The 10,606-nt window shown below is 46.4% G+C and overlaps 57 non-coding genes across 57 annotated transcripts; all 57 read left to right on the top strand.

Moving 5' to 3' along the window:
- The first annotated feature begins 1,353 nt into the window (after positions 1-1,353).
- TRNAA-CGC (transfer RNA alanine (anticodon CGC)) lies at positions 1,354-1,425 on the top strand. The gene has a single exon. It is a non-coding gene; the product is annotated as a tRNA-Ala (tRNA).
- Positions 1,426-1,481: 56 nt separating this feature from the next.
- On the top strand, positions 1,482-1,553 carry TRNAA-CGC (transfer RNA alanine (anticodon CGC)). Its single transcript has one exon. It is a non-coding gene; the product is annotated as a tRNA-Ala (tRNA).
- Positions 1,554-1,755: 202 nt separating this feature from the next.
- On the top strand, positions 1,756-1,827 carry TRNAA-CGC (transfer RNA alanine (anticodon CGC)). Its single transcript has one exon. It is a non-coding gene; the product is annotated as a tRNA-Ala (tRNA).
- A 193-nt stretch (positions 1,828-2,020) lies between these two features.
- Positions 2,021-2,092, top strand: TRNAA-CGC (transfer RNA alanine (anticodon CGC)). Its single transcript has one exon. It is a non-coding gene; the product is annotated as a tRNA-Ala (tRNA).
- Positions 2,093-2,157: 65 nt separating this feature from the next.
- Positions 2,158-2,229, top strand: TRNAA-CGC (transfer RNA alanine (anticodon CGC)). Its single transcript has one exon. It is a non-coding gene; the product is annotated as a tRNA-Ala (tRNA).
- A 202-nt stretch (positions 2,230-2,431) lies between these two features.
- Positions 2,432-2,503, top strand: TRNAA-CGC (transfer RNA alanine (anticodon CGC)). The gene has a single exon. It is a non-coding gene; the product is annotated as a tRNA-Ala (tRNA).
- A 65-nt stretch (positions 2,504-2,568) lies between these two features.
- On the top strand, positions 2,569-2,640 carry TRNAA-CGC (transfer RNA alanine (anticodon CGC)). The gene has a single exon. It is a non-coding gene; the product is annotated as a tRNA-Ala (tRNA).
- A 66-nt stretch (positions 2,641-2,706) lies between these two features.
- TRNAA-CGC (transfer RNA alanine (anticodon CGC)) lies at positions 2,707-2,778 on the top strand. The gene has a single exon. It is a non-coding gene; the product is annotated as a tRNA-Ala (tRNA).
- Positions 2,779-2,843: 65 nt separating this feature from the next.
- TRNAA-CGC (transfer RNA alanine (anticodon CGC)) lies at positions 2,844-2,915 on the top strand. Its single transcript has one exon. It is a non-coding gene; the product is annotated as a tRNA-Ala (tRNA).
- Positions 2,916-2,980: 65 nt separating this feature from the next.
- On the top strand, positions 2,981-3,052 carry TRNAA-CGC (transfer RNA alanine (anticodon CGC)). Its single transcript has one exon. It is a non-coding gene; the product is annotated as a tRNA-Ala (tRNA).
- Positions 3,053-3,118: 66 nt separating this feature from the next.
- Positions 3,119-3,190, top strand: TRNAA-CGC (transfer RNA alanine (anticodon CGC)). Its single transcript has one exon. It is a non-coding gene; the product is annotated as a tRNA-Ala (tRNA).
- A 65-nt stretch (positions 3,191-3,255) lies between these two features.
- On the top strand, positions 3,256-3,327 carry TRNAA-CGC (transfer RNA alanine (anticodon CGC)). The gene has a single exon. It is a non-coding gene; the product is annotated as a tRNA-Ala (tRNA).
- A 65-nt stretch (positions 3,328-3,392) lies between these two features.
- On the top strand, positions 3,393-3,464 carry TRNAA-CGC (transfer RNA alanine (anticodon CGC)). The gene has a single exon. It is a non-coding gene; the product is annotated as a tRNA-Ala (tRNA).
- A 65-nt stretch (positions 3,465-3,529) lies between these two features.
- On the top strand, positions 3,530-3,601 carry TRNAA-CGC (transfer RNA alanine (anticodon CGC)). The gene has a single exon. It is a non-coding gene; the product is annotated as a tRNA-Ala (tRNA).
- Positions 3,602-3,666: 65 nt separating this feature from the next.
- Positions 3,667-3,738, top strand: TRNAA-CGC (transfer RNA alanine (anticodon CGC)). Its single transcript has one exon. It is a non-coding gene; the product is annotated as a tRNA-Ala (tRNA).
- A 64-nt stretch (positions 3,739-3,802) lies between these two features.
- On the top strand, positions 3,803-3,874 carry TRNAA-CGC (transfer RNA alanine (anticodon CGC)). Its single transcript has one exon. It is a non-coding gene; the product is annotated as a tRNA-Ala (tRNA).
- A 65-nt stretch (positions 3,875-3,939) lies between these two features.
- On the top strand, positions 3,940-4,011 carry TRNAA-CGC (transfer RNA alanine (anticodon CGC)). The gene has a single exon. It is a non-coding gene; the product is annotated as a tRNA-Ala (tRNA).
- A 65-nt stretch (positions 4,012-4,076) lies between these two features.
- On the top strand, positions 4,077-4,148 carry TRNAA-CGC (transfer RNA alanine (anticodon CGC)). Its single transcript has one exon. It is a non-coding gene; the product is annotated as a tRNA-Ala (tRNA).
- A 65-nt stretch (positions 4,149-4,213) lies between these two features.
- On the top strand, positions 4,214-4,285 carry TRNAA-CGC (transfer RNA alanine (anticodon CGC)). Its single transcript has one exon. It is a non-coding gene; the product is annotated as a tRNA-Ala (tRNA).
- Positions 4,286-4,350: 65 nt separating this feature from the next.
- On the top strand, positions 4,351-4,422 carry TRNAA-CGC (transfer RNA alanine (anticodon CGC)). The gene has a single exon. It is a non-coding gene; the product is annotated as a tRNA-Ala (tRNA).
- Positions 4,423-4,487: 65 nt separating this feature from the next.
- TRNAL-CAA (transfer RNA leucine (anticodon CAA)) lies at positions 4,488-4,559 on the top strand. The gene has a single exon. It is a non-coding gene; the product is annotated as a tRNA-Leu (tRNA).
- A 65-nt stretch (positions 4,560-4,624) lies between these two features.
- TRNAA-CGC (transfer RNA alanine (anticodon CGC)) lies at positions 4,625-4,696 on the top strand. The gene has a single exon. It is a non-coding gene; the product is annotated as a tRNA-Ala (tRNA).
- Positions 4,697-4,898: 202 nt separating this feature from the next.
- Positions 4,899-4,970, top strand: TRNAA-CGC (transfer RNA alanine (anticodon CGC)). Its single transcript has one exon. It is a non-coding gene; the product is annotated as a tRNA-Ala (tRNA).
- Positions 4,971-5,172: 202 nt separating this feature from the next.
- TRNAA-CGC (transfer RNA alanine (anticodon CGC)) lies at positions 5,173-5,244 on the top strand. The gene has a single exon. It is a non-coding gene; the product is annotated as a tRNA-Ala (tRNA).
- Positions 5,245-5,446: 202 nt separating this feature from the next.
- TRNAA-CGC (transfer RNA alanine (anticodon CGC)) lies at positions 5,447-5,518 on the top strand. The gene has a single exon. It is a non-coding gene; the product is annotated as a tRNA-Ala (tRNA).
- Positions 5,519-5,583: 65 nt separating this feature from the next.
- Positions 5,584-5,655, top strand: TRNAA-CGC (transfer RNA alanine (anticodon CGC)). The gene has a single exon. It is a non-coding gene; the product is annotated as a tRNA-Ala (tRNA).
- Positions 5,656-5,719: 64 nt separating this feature from the next.
- TRNAA-CGC (transfer RNA alanine (anticodon CGC)) lies at positions 5,720-5,792 on the top strand. Its single transcript has one exon. It is a non-coding gene; the product is annotated as a tRNA-Ala (tRNA).
- Positions 5,793-5,857: 65 nt separating this feature from the next.
- Positions 5,858-5,929, top strand: TRNAA-CGC (transfer RNA alanine (anticodon CGC)). The gene has a single exon. It is a non-coding gene; the product is annotated as a tRNA-Ala (tRNA).
- Positions 5,930-5,994: 65 nt separating this feature from the next.
- TRNAL-CAA (transfer RNA leucine (anticodon CAA)) lies at positions 5,995-6,066 on the top strand. The gene has a single exon. It is a non-coding gene; the product is annotated as a tRNA-Leu (tRNA).
- Positions 6,067-6,131: 65 nt separating this feature from the next.
- TRNAA-CGC (transfer RNA alanine (anticodon CGC)) lies at positions 6,132-6,203 on the top strand. The gene has a single exon. It is a non-coding gene; the product is annotated as a tRNA-Ala (tRNA).
- A 202-nt stretch (positions 6,204-6,405) lies between these two features.
- Positions 6,406-6,477, top strand: TRNAA-CGC (transfer RNA alanine (anticodon CGC)). The gene has a single exon. It is a non-coding gene; the product is annotated as a tRNA-Ala (tRNA).
- A 202-nt stretch (positions 6,478-6,679) lies between these two features.
- Positions 6,680-6,751, top strand: TRNAA-CGC (transfer RNA alanine (anticodon CGC)). Its single transcript has one exon. It is a non-coding gene; the product is annotated as a tRNA-Ala (tRNA).
- A 202-nt stretch (positions 6,752-6,953) lies between these two features.
- TRNAA-CGC (transfer RNA alanine (anticodon CGC)) lies at positions 6,954-7,025 on the top strand. The gene has a single exon. It is a non-coding gene; the product is annotated as a tRNA-Ala (tRNA).
- A 65-nt stretch (positions 7,026-7,090) lies between these two features.
- Positions 7,091-7,162, top strand: TRNAA-CGC (transfer RNA alanine (anticodon CGC)). The gene has a single exon. It is a non-coding gene; the product is annotated as a tRNA-Ala (tRNA).
- Positions 7,163-7,227: 65 nt separating this feature from the next.
- TRNAA-CGC (transfer RNA alanine (anticodon CGC)) lies at positions 7,228-7,299 on the top strand. The gene has a single exon. It is a non-coding gene; the product is annotated as a tRNA-Ala (tRNA).
- A 65-nt stretch (positions 7,300-7,364) lies between these two features.
- Positions 7,365-7,436, top strand: TRNAA-CGC (transfer RNA alanine (anticodon CGC)). The gene has a single exon. It is a non-coding gene; the product is annotated as a tRNA-Ala (tRNA).
- Positions 7,437-7,501: 65 nt separating this feature from the next.
- On the top strand, positions 7,502-7,573 carry TRNAA-CGC (transfer RNA alanine (anticodon CGC)). Its single transcript has one exon. It is a non-coding gene; the product is annotated as a tRNA-Ala (tRNA).
- A 65-nt stretch (positions 7,574-7,638) lies between these two features.
- TRNAA-CGC (transfer RNA alanine (anticodon CGC)) lies at positions 7,639-7,710 on the top strand. Its single transcript has one exon. It is a non-coding gene; the product is annotated as a tRNA-Ala (tRNA).
- A 65-nt stretch (positions 7,711-7,775) lies between these two features.
- On the top strand, positions 7,776-7,847 carry TRNAA-CGC (transfer RNA alanine (anticodon CGC)). Its single transcript has one exon. It is a non-coding gene; the product is annotated as a tRNA-Ala (tRNA).
- Positions 7,848-7,912: 65 nt separating this feature from the next.
- TRNAA-CGC (transfer RNA alanine (anticodon CGC)) lies at positions 7,913-7,984 on the top strand. Its single transcript has one exon. It is a non-coding gene; the product is annotated as a tRNA-Ala (tRNA).
- A 202-nt stretch (positions 7,985-8,186) lies between these two features.
- On the top strand, positions 8,187-8,258 carry TRNAA-CGC (transfer RNA alanine (anticodon CGC)). Its single transcript has one exon. It is a non-coding gene; the product is annotated as a tRNA-Ala (tRNA).
- A 65-nt stretch (positions 8,259-8,323) lies between these two features.
- Positions 8,324-8,395, top strand: TRNAA-CGC (transfer RNA alanine (anticodon CGC)). Its single transcript has one exon. It is a non-coding gene; the product is annotated as a tRNA-Ala (tRNA).
- A 65-nt stretch (positions 8,396-8,460) lies between these two features.
- TRNAA-CGC (transfer RNA alanine (anticodon CGC)) lies at positions 8,461-8,532 on the top strand. Its single transcript has one exon. It is a non-coding gene; the product is annotated as a tRNA-Ala (tRNA).
- Positions 8,533-8,598: 66 nt separating this feature from the next.
- Positions 8,599-8,670, top strand: TRNAA-CGC (transfer RNA alanine (anticodon CGC)). The gene has a single exon. It is a non-coding gene; the product is annotated as a tRNA-Ala (tRNA).
- Positions 8,671-8,735: 65 nt separating this feature from the next.
- Positions 8,736-8,807, top strand: TRNAA-CGC (transfer RNA alanine (anticodon CGC)). The gene has a single exon. It is a non-coding gene; the product is annotated as a tRNA-Ala (tRNA).
- Positions 8,808-8,875: 68 nt separating this feature from the next.
- On the top strand, positions 8,876-8,944 carry TRNAA-CGC (transfer RNA alanine (anticodon CGC)). Its single transcript has one exon. It is a non-coding gene; the product is annotated as a tRNA-Ala (tRNA).
- A 65-nt stretch (positions 8,945-9,009) lies between these two features.
- TRNAA-CGC (transfer RNA alanine (anticodon CGC)) lies at positions 9,010-9,081 on the top strand. The gene has a single exon. It is a non-coding gene; the product is annotated as a tRNA-Ala (tRNA).
- Positions 9,082-9,146: 65 nt separating this feature from the next.
- On the top strand, positions 9,147-9,218 carry TRNAA-CGC (transfer RNA alanine (anticodon CGC)). Its single transcript has one exon. It is a non-coding gene; the product is annotated as a tRNA-Ala (tRNA).
- Positions 9,219-9,283: 65 nt separating this feature from the next.
- TRNAA-CGC (transfer RNA alanine (anticodon CGC)) lies at positions 9,284-9,355 on the top strand. Its single transcript has one exon. It is a non-coding gene; the product is annotated as a tRNA-Ala (tRNA).
- Positions 9,356-9,420: 65 nt separating this feature from the next.
- Positions 9,421-9,492, top strand: TRNAA-CGC (transfer RNA alanine (anticodon CGC)). The gene has a single exon. It is a non-coding gene; the product is annotated as a tRNA-Ala (tRNA).
- Positions 9,493-9,557: 65 nt separating this feature from the next.
- On the top strand, positions 9,558-9,629 carry TRNAA-CGC (transfer RNA alanine (anticodon CGC)). Its single transcript has one exon. It is a non-coding gene; the product is annotated as a tRNA-Ala (tRNA).
- Positions 9,630-9,694: 65 nt separating this feature from the next.
- On the top strand, positions 9,695-9,766 carry TRNAA-CGC (transfer RNA alanine (anticodon CGC)). The gene has a single exon. It is a non-coding gene; the product is annotated as a tRNA-Ala (tRNA).
- A 65-nt stretch (positions 9,767-9,831) lies between these two features.
- On the top strand, positions 9,832-9,903 carry TRNAA-CGC (transfer RNA alanine (anticodon CGC)). The gene has a single exon. It is a non-coding gene; the product is annotated as a tRNA-Ala (tRNA).
- A 65-nt stretch (positions 9,904-9,968) lies between these two features.
- Positions 9,969-10,040, top strand: TRNAA-CGC (transfer RNA alanine (anticodon CGC)). Its single transcript has one exon. It is a non-coding gene; the product is annotated as a tRNA-Ala (tRNA).
- Positions 10,041-10,105: 65 nt separating this feature from the next.
- On the top strand, positions 10,106-10,177 carry TRNAL-CAA (transfer RNA leucine (anticodon CAA)). The gene has a single exon. It is a non-coding gene; the product is annotated as a tRNA-Leu (tRNA).
- A 65-nt stretch (positions 10,178-10,242) lies between these two features.
- Positions 10,243-10,314, top strand: TRNAA-CGC (transfer RNA alanine (anticodon CGC)). The gene has a single exon. It is a non-coding gene; the product is annotated as a tRNA-Ala (tRNA).
- Positions 10,315-10,516: 202 nt separating this feature from the next.
- TRNAA-CGC (transfer RNA alanine (anticodon CGC)) lies at positions 10,517-10,588 on the top strand. Its single transcript has one exon. It is a non-coding gene; the product is annotated as a tRNA-Ala (tRNA).
- Positions 10,589-10,606: the final 18 nt, after the last annotated feature.

The following is a 10,606-nucleotide window of genomic DNA, read 5'->3' as shown; positions in this document are numbered from 1 at the left end:
TAGTCTCGAATGTCAATACTTTTCTCGTGCTGGTTTCCGGACCATTCGCGATTTGTGTTACGAGTACGTTTTAGGATTTTTACCACAGCAAGCGATCATCGATGCTACCGAGGATTCTATAATCAGAATGTCGCAGTCCAAAACGATGGACCTCTATAAAGAACTTATCGCTGCTATTCCTCCTGCCTGGGCAACCAAGATTGCGCGGGGTGTGAAGAAACCGCGCCGTTTTCCTGTCGCGCCTAATTTCGGGTTATCAGTTGTAAATGACAATGGTGAAACGATCAAATTCGCTCTTTCGGTCAAGTTTATTTACGATACTTTCGCGACCGGTTTATCTACTGAGTCCAGTGGCGAGGAGCGTTGGCGTCGCTTTTTCGGTGGCCCTCTATGCCGTGTTCGTTGGAAATTCGTCCGTTCCAACTTTTTGGGCCCTTCCCTTTCTGCCATGAATCTTCGACTGATCCATCAGGGATTTCCAGTAAAGTCACGTTTAGTGCACGGTCTCGTGGTCCCGGACTCTCGATGTCCCTTTTGTCAAACCGGCTCCGAAACTGTAGAACATCTTTTCGTGGAGTGTCCCGTGGTGTCGCAATGGTGGACTTGGTTGTTCTGTGCCGTCTTGGACCTTTCCCGGGACTTATTCGGTGGTCCTACAAAAACTCGAAACTCTTTTATAATTTTTGGCGAGATAACTACTGATTTAAAAAAACCTGTTATTTTTTGGAAAGTTGTAAATTTATTAAGTGCAATTTTTAAACGAGAAATTTGGATGTATCGTTGTCAATGTTCCTTTAATAAAACCGTATTTCAGGATGTCATATTTCTAAAAAAAGTCCGCGCAATATTAAAAAGAGAATGTCGGAATAAGCAAAGAAAACTAAATATGGATATTCCGTCTGACGTTATCATGAATAATCTATTAAATATAGTTTTTCGGTAATTGCAATATTTATCATTATCAATGTCGAAATTATTTATTTATTAACAATAGAGACATTTCCTCTTTTATTTTCGTACCCGCTATGATCACATAAAATTGTTATATTTGTATTGTATTGTTTTAGACATGTGAATAAAGATTTTATAAAAAAAAAAAAGTGTTCGCTTCGCATTCGAAATGTCCCGGGTTCAATCCCCGGAGTCTCCATCTGTTTCATTAATTTCCTAGTGCACCGTGAATACCGTTTTACGAATTAACGATAGGTTCAGACGCTGGGACTTAGCTCAGTGGTAGAGTGTTCACTTCGCATGCGAAAAGTCCCGGGTTCAATCCCCGGAGTCTCCATCTTTTTCATTAATTTCCTAATGCACCGTGTATCCCGTATCACGAATTAACAAAAGTTCAGACGTGGGGACTTAGCTCAGTGGGAGAGTGTTCGCTTCGCATGCGAAATGTCCCGGGTTCGATCCCCGGAGTCTCCATTAATTTCCTAATGCACCGTGTATCCCGTATCACGAATTAACAAAAGTTCAGACGTGGGGACTTAGCTCAGTGGGAGAGTGTTCGCTTCGCATGCGAAATGTCCCGGGTTCAATCCCCAGAGTCTCCATCCTTTTCATTAATTTCCTAATGCACCGTGTATCCCGTATCACGAATTAACAAAAGTTCAGACGTGGGGAATTAGCTCAGTTGTAAAGTGTTCGCTTCGCAAGCGAAATGTCCCGGGTTCAATCCCCGGAGTCTAAATCCTTTTCGTTAATTTCCTAATGCACCGTGTATCCCGTATCACGAATTAACAAAAGTTCAGACGCGGGGACTTAGCTCAGTGGTAGAGTGTTCGCTTCGCATGCGAAATGTCCCGGGTTCGATCCCCGGAGTATCCATTAATTTCGTTATGCACCGTGTATCCCGTATCACGAATTAACAAAAGTTCAGACGTTGGGACTTAGCTCAGTGGTAGAGTGTTCGCTTCGCAAGCGAAATGTCCCGGGTTCAATCCCCAGAGTCTCCATCCTTTTCGTTAATTTCCTAATGCACCGTGTATCCCGTATCACGAATTAACAAAAGTTCAGACGTGGGGACTTAGCTCAGTGGTAGAGTGTTCGCTTCGCATGTGAAATGTCCCGGGTTCAATCCCCGGAGTCTCCATCCTTTTCATTAATTTCCTAATGCACCGTGTATCCCGTATCACGAATTAACAAAAGTTCAGACGTGGGGACTTAGCTCAGTGGTAGAGTGTTCGCTTCGCATGCGAAATGTCCCGGGTTCAATCCCCGGAGTCTCCATCCTTTTCATTAACTTCCTAATGCACCGTGTATCCCGTATCACGAATTAACAACAGTTCAGACGCGGGGACTTAGCTCAGTGGTAGAGTGTTCGCTTCGCTTGCGAAATGTCCCGGGTTCAAGCCTAGGAGTCTCCATCCTTTTCATTTATTTCCTAATGCACCGTGTATCCCGTATCGCGAATTAACAACAGTTCAGACGCGGTGACTTAGCTCAGTGGTAGAGTGTTCGCTTCGCATGCGAAATGTCCCAGGTTCAATCCCCAGAGTCTCCATCCTTTTCATTAATTTCCTAATGCACCGTGTATCCCGTATCACGAATTAACAAAAGTTCAGACGTAGGGACTTAGCTCAGTGGAAAAGTGTTCGCTTCGCATGCGAAATGTCCCGGGTTCAATCCCCGGAGTCTCCATTCCTTTTCATTAATTTCCTAATGCACCGTGTATCCCGTATCACGAATTAACAAAAGTTCAGACGTGGGGACTAAGCTCAGTGGTAGAGTGTTCGCTTCGCATGCGAAATGTCCCGGGTTCAATCCCCGGAGTCTCCATCCTTTTCATTAATTTCCTAATGCACCGTGTATCCCGTATCACGAATTAACAAAAGTTCAGACGTGGGGACTAAGCTCAGTGGTAGAGTGTTCGCTTCGCATGCGAAATGTCCCGGGTTCAATCCCCGGAGTCTCCATCCTTTTCATTAATTTCCTAATGCACCGTGTATCCCGTATCACGAATTAACAAACGTTCAGACGTGGGGACTTAGCTCAGTGGTAGAGTGTTCGCTTCGCATGCGAAATGTCCCGGGTTCAATCCCCGGAGTCTCCATTCCTTTTTATTAATTTCCTAATGCACCGTGTATCCCGTATCACGAATTAACAAAAGTTCAGACGTGGGGACTGAGCTCAGTGGTAGAGTGTTCGCTCCGCGTGCGAAATGTCCCGGGTTCAATCCCCGGAGTCTCCATCCTTTTCATTAATTTCCTAATGCACCGTGTATCCCGTATCACGAATTAACAAAAGTTCAGACGTGGGGACTAAGCTCAGTGGTAGAGTGTTCGCTTCGCATGCGAAATGTCCCGGGCTCAATCCCCGGAGTCTCCATCCCTTTCATTAATTTCCTAATGCACCGTGTATCCCGTATCACGAATTAACAAAAGTTCAAACGTGGGGACTTAGCTCAGTGGTAGAGTGTTCGCTTCGCATGCGAAATGTCCCGGGTTCAATCCCCGGAGTCTCCATCCTTTTTATTAATTTCCTAATGCACCGTGTATCCCGTATCACGAATCAACAAAAGTTCAGACGTGGGGACTAAGCTCAGTGGTAAAGTGTTCGCTTCGCATGCGAAATGTCCCGGGTTCAATTCCCGGAGTCTCCATCCATTTCATTAATTTCCTAATGCACCGTGTATCCCGTATCACGAATTAACAGAAGTTTAAACGTGGGGACTTAGCTCAGTGGTAGAGTGTTCGCTTCGCATGCGAAATGTCCCGGGTTCAATCCCCGGAGTCTCCATCCTTTTCATTAATTTCCTAATCACCGTGTAACCCGTATCACGAATTAACAAAAGTTCTGACGTGGGGACTTAGCTCAGTGGTAGAGTGTTCGCTTCGCATGCGAAATGTCCCGGGTTCAATCCCCGGAGTCTCCATCCTTTTCATTAATTTCCTAATGCACCGTGTATCCCGTATCACGAATTAACAAAAGTTCAGACGTGGGGACTTAGCTCAGTGGTAGAGTGTTCGCTCCGCGTGCGAAATGTCCCGGGTTCAATCCCCGGAGTCTCCATCCTTTTCATTAATTTCCTAATGCACCGTGTATCCCGTATCACGAATTAACAAAAGTTCAGACGTGGGGACTTAGCTCAGTGGTAGAGTGTTCGCTCCGCGTGCGAAATGTCCCGGGTTCAATCCCCGGAGTCTCCATCCTTTTCATTAATTTCCTAATGCACCGTGTATCCCGTATCACGAATTAACAAAAGTTCAGACGTGGGGACTTAGCTCAGTGGTAGAGTGTTCGCTCCGCGTGCGAAATGTCCCGGGTTCAATCCCCGGAGTCTCCATCCTTTTCATTAATTTCCAAATGCACCGTGTATCCCGTATCACGAATTAACAAAAGTTCAGACGTGGGGATTGAGCTCAGTGGTAGAGTGTTCGCTTCGCATGCGAAATGTCCCGGGTTCAATCCCCGGAGTCTCCATCCTTTTCATTAATTTCCTAATGCACCGTGTATCCCGTATCACGAATTAACAAAAGTTCAGACGTGGGGACTAAGCTAAGTGGTAGAGTGTTCGCTTCAAATGCGAAATGTCCCGGGTTCAATCCCCGGAGTCTCCATCCTTTTCATTAATTTCCTAATGCACCGTGTATCCCGTATCACGAATTAACAAACGTTCAGACGTGGGGACTTAGCTCAGTGGTAGAGTGTTCGCTTCGCATGCGAAATGTCCCGGGTTCAATCCCCGGAGTCTCCATCCTTTTCATTAATTTCCTAATGCACCGTGTATCCCGTATCACGAATTAACAAAAGTTCAGACGTGGGGACTAAGCTCAGTGGTAGAGTGTTCGCTTCGCATGCGAAATGTCCCGGGCCTAATCCCCGGAGTCTCCATCCCTTTCATTAATTTCCTAATGCACCGTGTATCCCGTATCACGAATAAACAAAAGTTCAAACGTGGGGACTTAGCTCAGTGGTAGAGTGTTCGCTTCGCATGCGAAATGTCCCGGGTTCAATCCCCGGAGTCTCCATCCTTTTTATTAATTTCCTAATGCACCGTGTATCCCTTATCACGAATCAACAAAAGTTCAGACGTGAGGACTAAGCTCAGTGGTAAAGTGTTCGCTTCGCATGCGAAATGTCCCGGGCCTAATCCCCGGAGTCTCCATCCCTTTCATTAATTTCCTAATGCACCGTGTATCCCGTATCACGAATAAACAAAAGTTCAAACGTGGGGACTTAGCTCAGTGGTAGAGTGTTCGCTTCGCATGCGAAATGTCCCGGGTTCAATCGCCGGAGTTTCCATCCTTTTTATTAATTTCCTAATGCACCGTGTATCCCGTATTACGAATCAACAAAAGTTCAGACGTGAGGACTAAGCTCAGTGGTAAAGTGTTCGCTTCGCATGCGAAATGTCCCGGGTTCAGTTCCCGTAGTCTCCATCCATTTCATTAATTTCCTAATGCACCGTGTATCCCGTATCACGAATTAACAAAAGTTCAAACGTGGGGACTTAGCTCAGTGGTAGAGTGTTCGCTTCGCATGCGAAATGTCCCGGGTTCAATCCCCGGAGTCTCCATCCTTTTCATTAATTTCCTAATGCACCGTGTAACCCGTATCACGAATTAACAAAAGTTCTGACGTGGGGACTTAGCTCAGTGGTAGAGTGTTCGCTTCGCATGCGAAATGTCCCGGGTTCAATCCCCGGAGTCTCCATCCTTTTCATTAATTTCCTAATGCACCGTGTATCCCGTATCACGATTTAACAAAAGTTCAGACGTGGGGACTTAGCTCAGTGGTAGAGTGTTCGCTTCGCATGCGACATGTCCCGGGTTCAATCCCCGGAGTCTCAATCCTTTTCATTAATTTCCTAATGCACCGTGTATCCCGTATCACGAATTAACAAAAGTTCAAACGTGGGGACTTAGCTCAGTGGTAGAGTGTTCGCTTCGCATGCGAAATGTCCCGGGTTCAATCCCCGGAGTCTCCATCCTTTTCATTAATTTCCTAATGCACCGTGTATCCCGTATCACGAATTAACAAAAGTTCAGACGTGGGGACTAAGCTAAGTGGTAGAGTGTTCGCTTCAAATGCGAAATGTCCCGGGTTCAATCCCCGGAGTCTCCATCCTTTTCATTAATTTCCTAATGCACCGTGTATCCCGTATCACGAATTAACAAACGTTCAGACGTGGGGACTTAGCTCAGTGGTAGAGTGTTCGCTTCGCATGCGAAATGTCCCGGGTTCAATCCCCGGAGTCTCCATCCTTTTCATTAATTTCCTAATGCACCGTGTATCCCGTATCACGAATTAACAAAAGTTCAGACGTGGGGACTAAGCTCAGTGGTAGAGTGTTCGCTTCGCATGCGAAATGTCCCGGGCCTAATCCCCGGAGTCTCCATCCCTTTCATTAATTTCCTAATGCACCGTGTATCCCGTATCACGAATAAACAAAAGTTCAAACGTGGGGACTTAGCTCAGTGGTAGAGTGTTCGCTTCGCATGCGAAATGTCCCGGGTTCAATCCCCGGAGTCTCCATCCTTTTTATTAATTTCCTAATGCACCGTGTATCCCGTATCACGAATCAACAAAAGTTCAGACGTGAGGACTAAGCTCAGTGGTAAAGTGTTCGCTTCGCATGCGAAATGTCCCGGGCCTAATCCCCGGAGTCTCCATCCCTTTCATTAATTTCCTAATGCACCGTGTATCCCGTATCACGAATAAACAAAAGTTCAAACGTGGGGACTTAGCTCAGTGGTAGAGTGTTCGCTTCGCATGCGAAATGTCCCGGGTTCAATCCCCGGAGTCTCCATCCTTTTTATTAATTTCCTAATGCACCGTGTATCCCGTATTACGAATCAACAAAAGTTCAGACGTGAGGACTAAGCTCAGTGGTAAAGTGTTCGCTTCGCATGCGAAATGTCCCGGGTTCAATTCCCGTAGTCTCCATCCATTTCATTAATTTCCTAATGCACCGTGTATCCCGTATCACGAATTAACAAAAGTTCAAACGTGGGGACTTAGCTCAGTGGTAGAGTGTTCGCTTCGCATGCGAAATGTCCCGGGTTCAATCCCCGGAGTCTCCATCCTTTTCATTAATTTCCTAATGCACCGTGTAACCCGTATCACGAATTAACAAAAGTTCAGACGTGGGGACTAAGCTCAGTGGTAGAGTGTTCGCTTCGCATGCGAAATGTCCCGGGTTCAATCCCCGGAGTCTCCATCCTTTTCATTAATTTCCAAATGCATCATGTATCTCGTATCACGAATTAACAAAAGTTCAGACGTGGGGACTTAGCTCAGTGGTAGAGTGTTCGCTTCGCATGCGACATGTTCCGGGTTCAATCCCCGGAGTCTCCATCCTTTTCATTAATTTCCTAATGCACCGTGTATCCCGTATCACGAATTAACAAAAGTTCAGACGTGGGGACTTAGCTCAGTGGTAGAGTATTCGCTCCGCGTGCGAAATGTCCCGGGTTCAATCCCCGGAGTCTCCATCCTTTTCATTAATTTCCAAATGCACCGTGTATCCCGTATCACGAATTAACAAAAGTTCAGACGTGGGGACTAAGCTCAGTGGTAGAGTGTTCGCTTCGCATGCGAAATGTCCCGGGTTCAATCCCCGGAGTCTCCATCCTTTTCATTAATTTCCTAATGCACCGTGTATCCCGTATCACGAATTAACAAAAGTTCAGACGTGGGGACTAAGCTCAGTGGTAGAGTGTTCGCTTCGCATGCGAAATGTCCCGGGTTCAATCCCCGGAGTCTCCATCCTTTTCATTAATTTCCTAATGCACCGTGTATCCCGTATCACGAATTAACAAACGTTCAGACGTGGGGACTTAGCTCAGTGGTAGAGTGTTCGCTTCGCATGCGAAATGTCCCGGGTTCAATCCCCGGAGTCTCCATCCTTATCATTAATTTCCTAATGCACCGTGTATCCCGTATCACGAATTAACAAAAGTTCAAACGTGGGGACTTAGCTCAGTGGTAGAGTGTTCGCTTCGCGTGCGAAATGTCCCGGGTTCAATCCCCGGAGTCTCCATCCTTTTTATTAATTTCCTAATGCACCGTGTATCCCGTATCACGAATCAACAAAAGTTCAGACGTGGGGACTAAGCTCAGTGGTAAAGTGTTCGCTTCGCATGCGAAATGTCCCGGGTTCACTTCCCGGAGTCTCCATCCTTTTCATTAATTTCCTAATGCACCGTGTATCCCGTATCACGAATTAACAAAAGTTCAAACGTGGGGACTTAGCTCAGTGGTAGAGTGTTCGCTTCGCGTGCGAAATGTCCCGGGTTCAATCCCCGGAGTCTCCATCCTTTTCATTAATTTCCTAATGCACCGTGTATCCCGTATCACGAATTAACAAAAGTTCAGACGTGGGGACTTAGCTCAGTGGTAGAGTGTTCGCTTCGCATGCGAAATGTCCCGGGTTCAATCCCCGGAGTCTCCATCCTTTTCATTAATTTCCTAATGCACCGTGTATCCCGTATCACGAATTAACAAACGTTCAGACGTGGGGACTTAGCTCAGTGGTAGAGTGTTCGCTTCGCATGCGAAATGTCCCGGGTTCAATCCCCGGAGTCTCCATTCCTTTTCATTAATTTCCTAATGCACCGTGTATCCCGTATCACGAATTAACAAAAGTTCAAACGTGGGGACTTAGCTCAGTGGTAGAGTGTTCGCTTCGCGTGCGAAATGTCCCGGGTTCAATCCCCGGAGTCTCCATCCTTTTTATTAATTTCCTAATGCACCGTGTATCCCGTATCACGAATCAACAAAAGTTCAGACGTGGGGACTAAGCTCAGTGGTAAAGTGTTCGCTTCGCATGCGAAATGTCCCGGGTTCAATTCCCGGAGTCTCCATCCTTTTCATTAATTTCCTAATGCACCGTGTATCCCGTATCACGAATTAACAAAAGTTCAAACGTAAGGTTTTAGCTCAGTGGTAGAGTGTTCGCTTCGCGTGCGAAATGTCCCGGGTTCAATCCCCGGAGTCTCCATCCTTTTCATTAATTTCCTAATGCACCGTGTATCCCGTATCACGAATTAACAAAAGTTCTGATGTGGGGACTTAGCTCAGTGGTAGAGTGTTCGCTTCGCATGCGAAATGTCCCGGGTTCAATCCCCGGAGTCTCCATCCTTTTCATTAATTTCCTAATGCACCGTGTATCCCGTATCACGAATTAACAAAAGTTCAGACGTGGGGACTTAGCTCAGTGGTAGAGTGTTCGCTTCGCATGCGAAATGTCCCGGGTTCAATCCCCGGAGTCTCCATCCTTTTCATTAATTTCCTAATGCACCGTGTATCCCGTATCACGAATTAACAAAAGTTCAGACGTGGGGACTTAGCTCAGTGGTAGAGTGTTCGCTTCGCATGCGAAATGTCCCGGGCTCAATCCCCGGAGTCTCCATCCCTTTCATTAATTTCCTAATGCACCGTGTATCCCGTATCACGAATTAACAAAAGTTCAAACGTGAAGACTTAGCTCAGTGGTAGAGTGTTCGCTTCGCGTGCGAAATGTCCCGGGTTCAATCCCCGGAGTCTCCATCCTTTTTATTAATTTCCTAATGCACCGTGTATCCCGTATCACGAATCAACAAAAGTTCAGACGTGGGGACTAAGCTCAGTGGTAAAGTGTTCGCTTCGCATGCGAAATGTCCCGGGTTCAATTCCCGGAGTCTCCATCCTTTTCATTAATTTCCTAATGCACCGTGTATCCCGTATCACGAATTAACAAAAGTTCAAACGTGGGGTTTTAGCTCAGTGGTAGAGTGTTCGCTTCGCGTGCGAAATGTCCCGGGTTCAATCCCCGGAGTCTCCATCCTTTTCATTAATTTCCTAATGCACCGTGTATCCCGTATCACGAATTAACAAAAGTTCAGACGTGGGGACTTAGCTCAGTGGTAGAGTGTTCGCTTCGCATGCGAAATGTCCCGGGTTCAATCCCCGGAGTCTCCATCCTTTTCATTAATTTCCTAATGCACCGTGTATCCCGTATCACGAATTAACAAAAGTTCAGACGTGGGGACTTAGCTCAGTGGTAGAGTGTTCGCTTCGCATGCGAAATGTCCCGGGCTCAATCCCCGGAGTCTCCATCCCTTTCATTAATTTCCTAATGCACCGTGTATCCCGTATCACGAATTAACAAAAGTTCAGACGTGGGGACTAAGCTAAGTGGTAGAGTGTTCGCTTCAAATGCGAAATGTCCCGGGTTCAATCCCCGGAGTCTCCATCCTTTTCATTAATTTCCTAATGCACCGTGTATCCCGTATCACGAATTAACAAACGTTCAGACGTGGGGACTTAGCTCAGTGGTAGAGTGTTCGCTTCGCATGCGAAATGTCCCGGGTTCAATCCCCGGGGTCTCCATCCTTTTCATTAATTTCCTAATGCACCGTGTATCCCGTATCACGAATTAACAAAAGTTCAGACGTGGGGACTAAGCTCAGTGGTAGAGTGTTCGCTTCGCATGCGAAATGTCCCGGGCCTAATCCCCGGAGTCTCCATCCCTTTCATTAATTTCCTAATGCACCGTGTATCCCGTATCACGAATAAACAAAAGTTCAAACGTGGGGACTTAGCTCAGTGGTAGAGTGTTCGCTTCGCATGCGAAATGTCCCGGGTTCAATCCCCGGAGTCTCCATCCTTTTTATTAATTTCC

Source organism: Leiobunum rupestre, chromosome 5 (genome assembly GCF_980474605.1).
Source record: "Leiobunum rupestre chromosome 5, qqLeiRupe1.1.hap1, whole genome shotgun sequence".
In the NCBI taxonomy this organism is placed as follows: domain Eukaryota; kingdom Metazoa; phylum Arthropoda; class Arachnida; order Opiliones; family Sclerosomatidae; genus Leiobunum; species Leiobunum rupestre.
The sequence above is the reverse complement of the archived record's forward strand: the minus strand, read 5'-3'. Positions and strand labels throughout refer to the sequence as shown.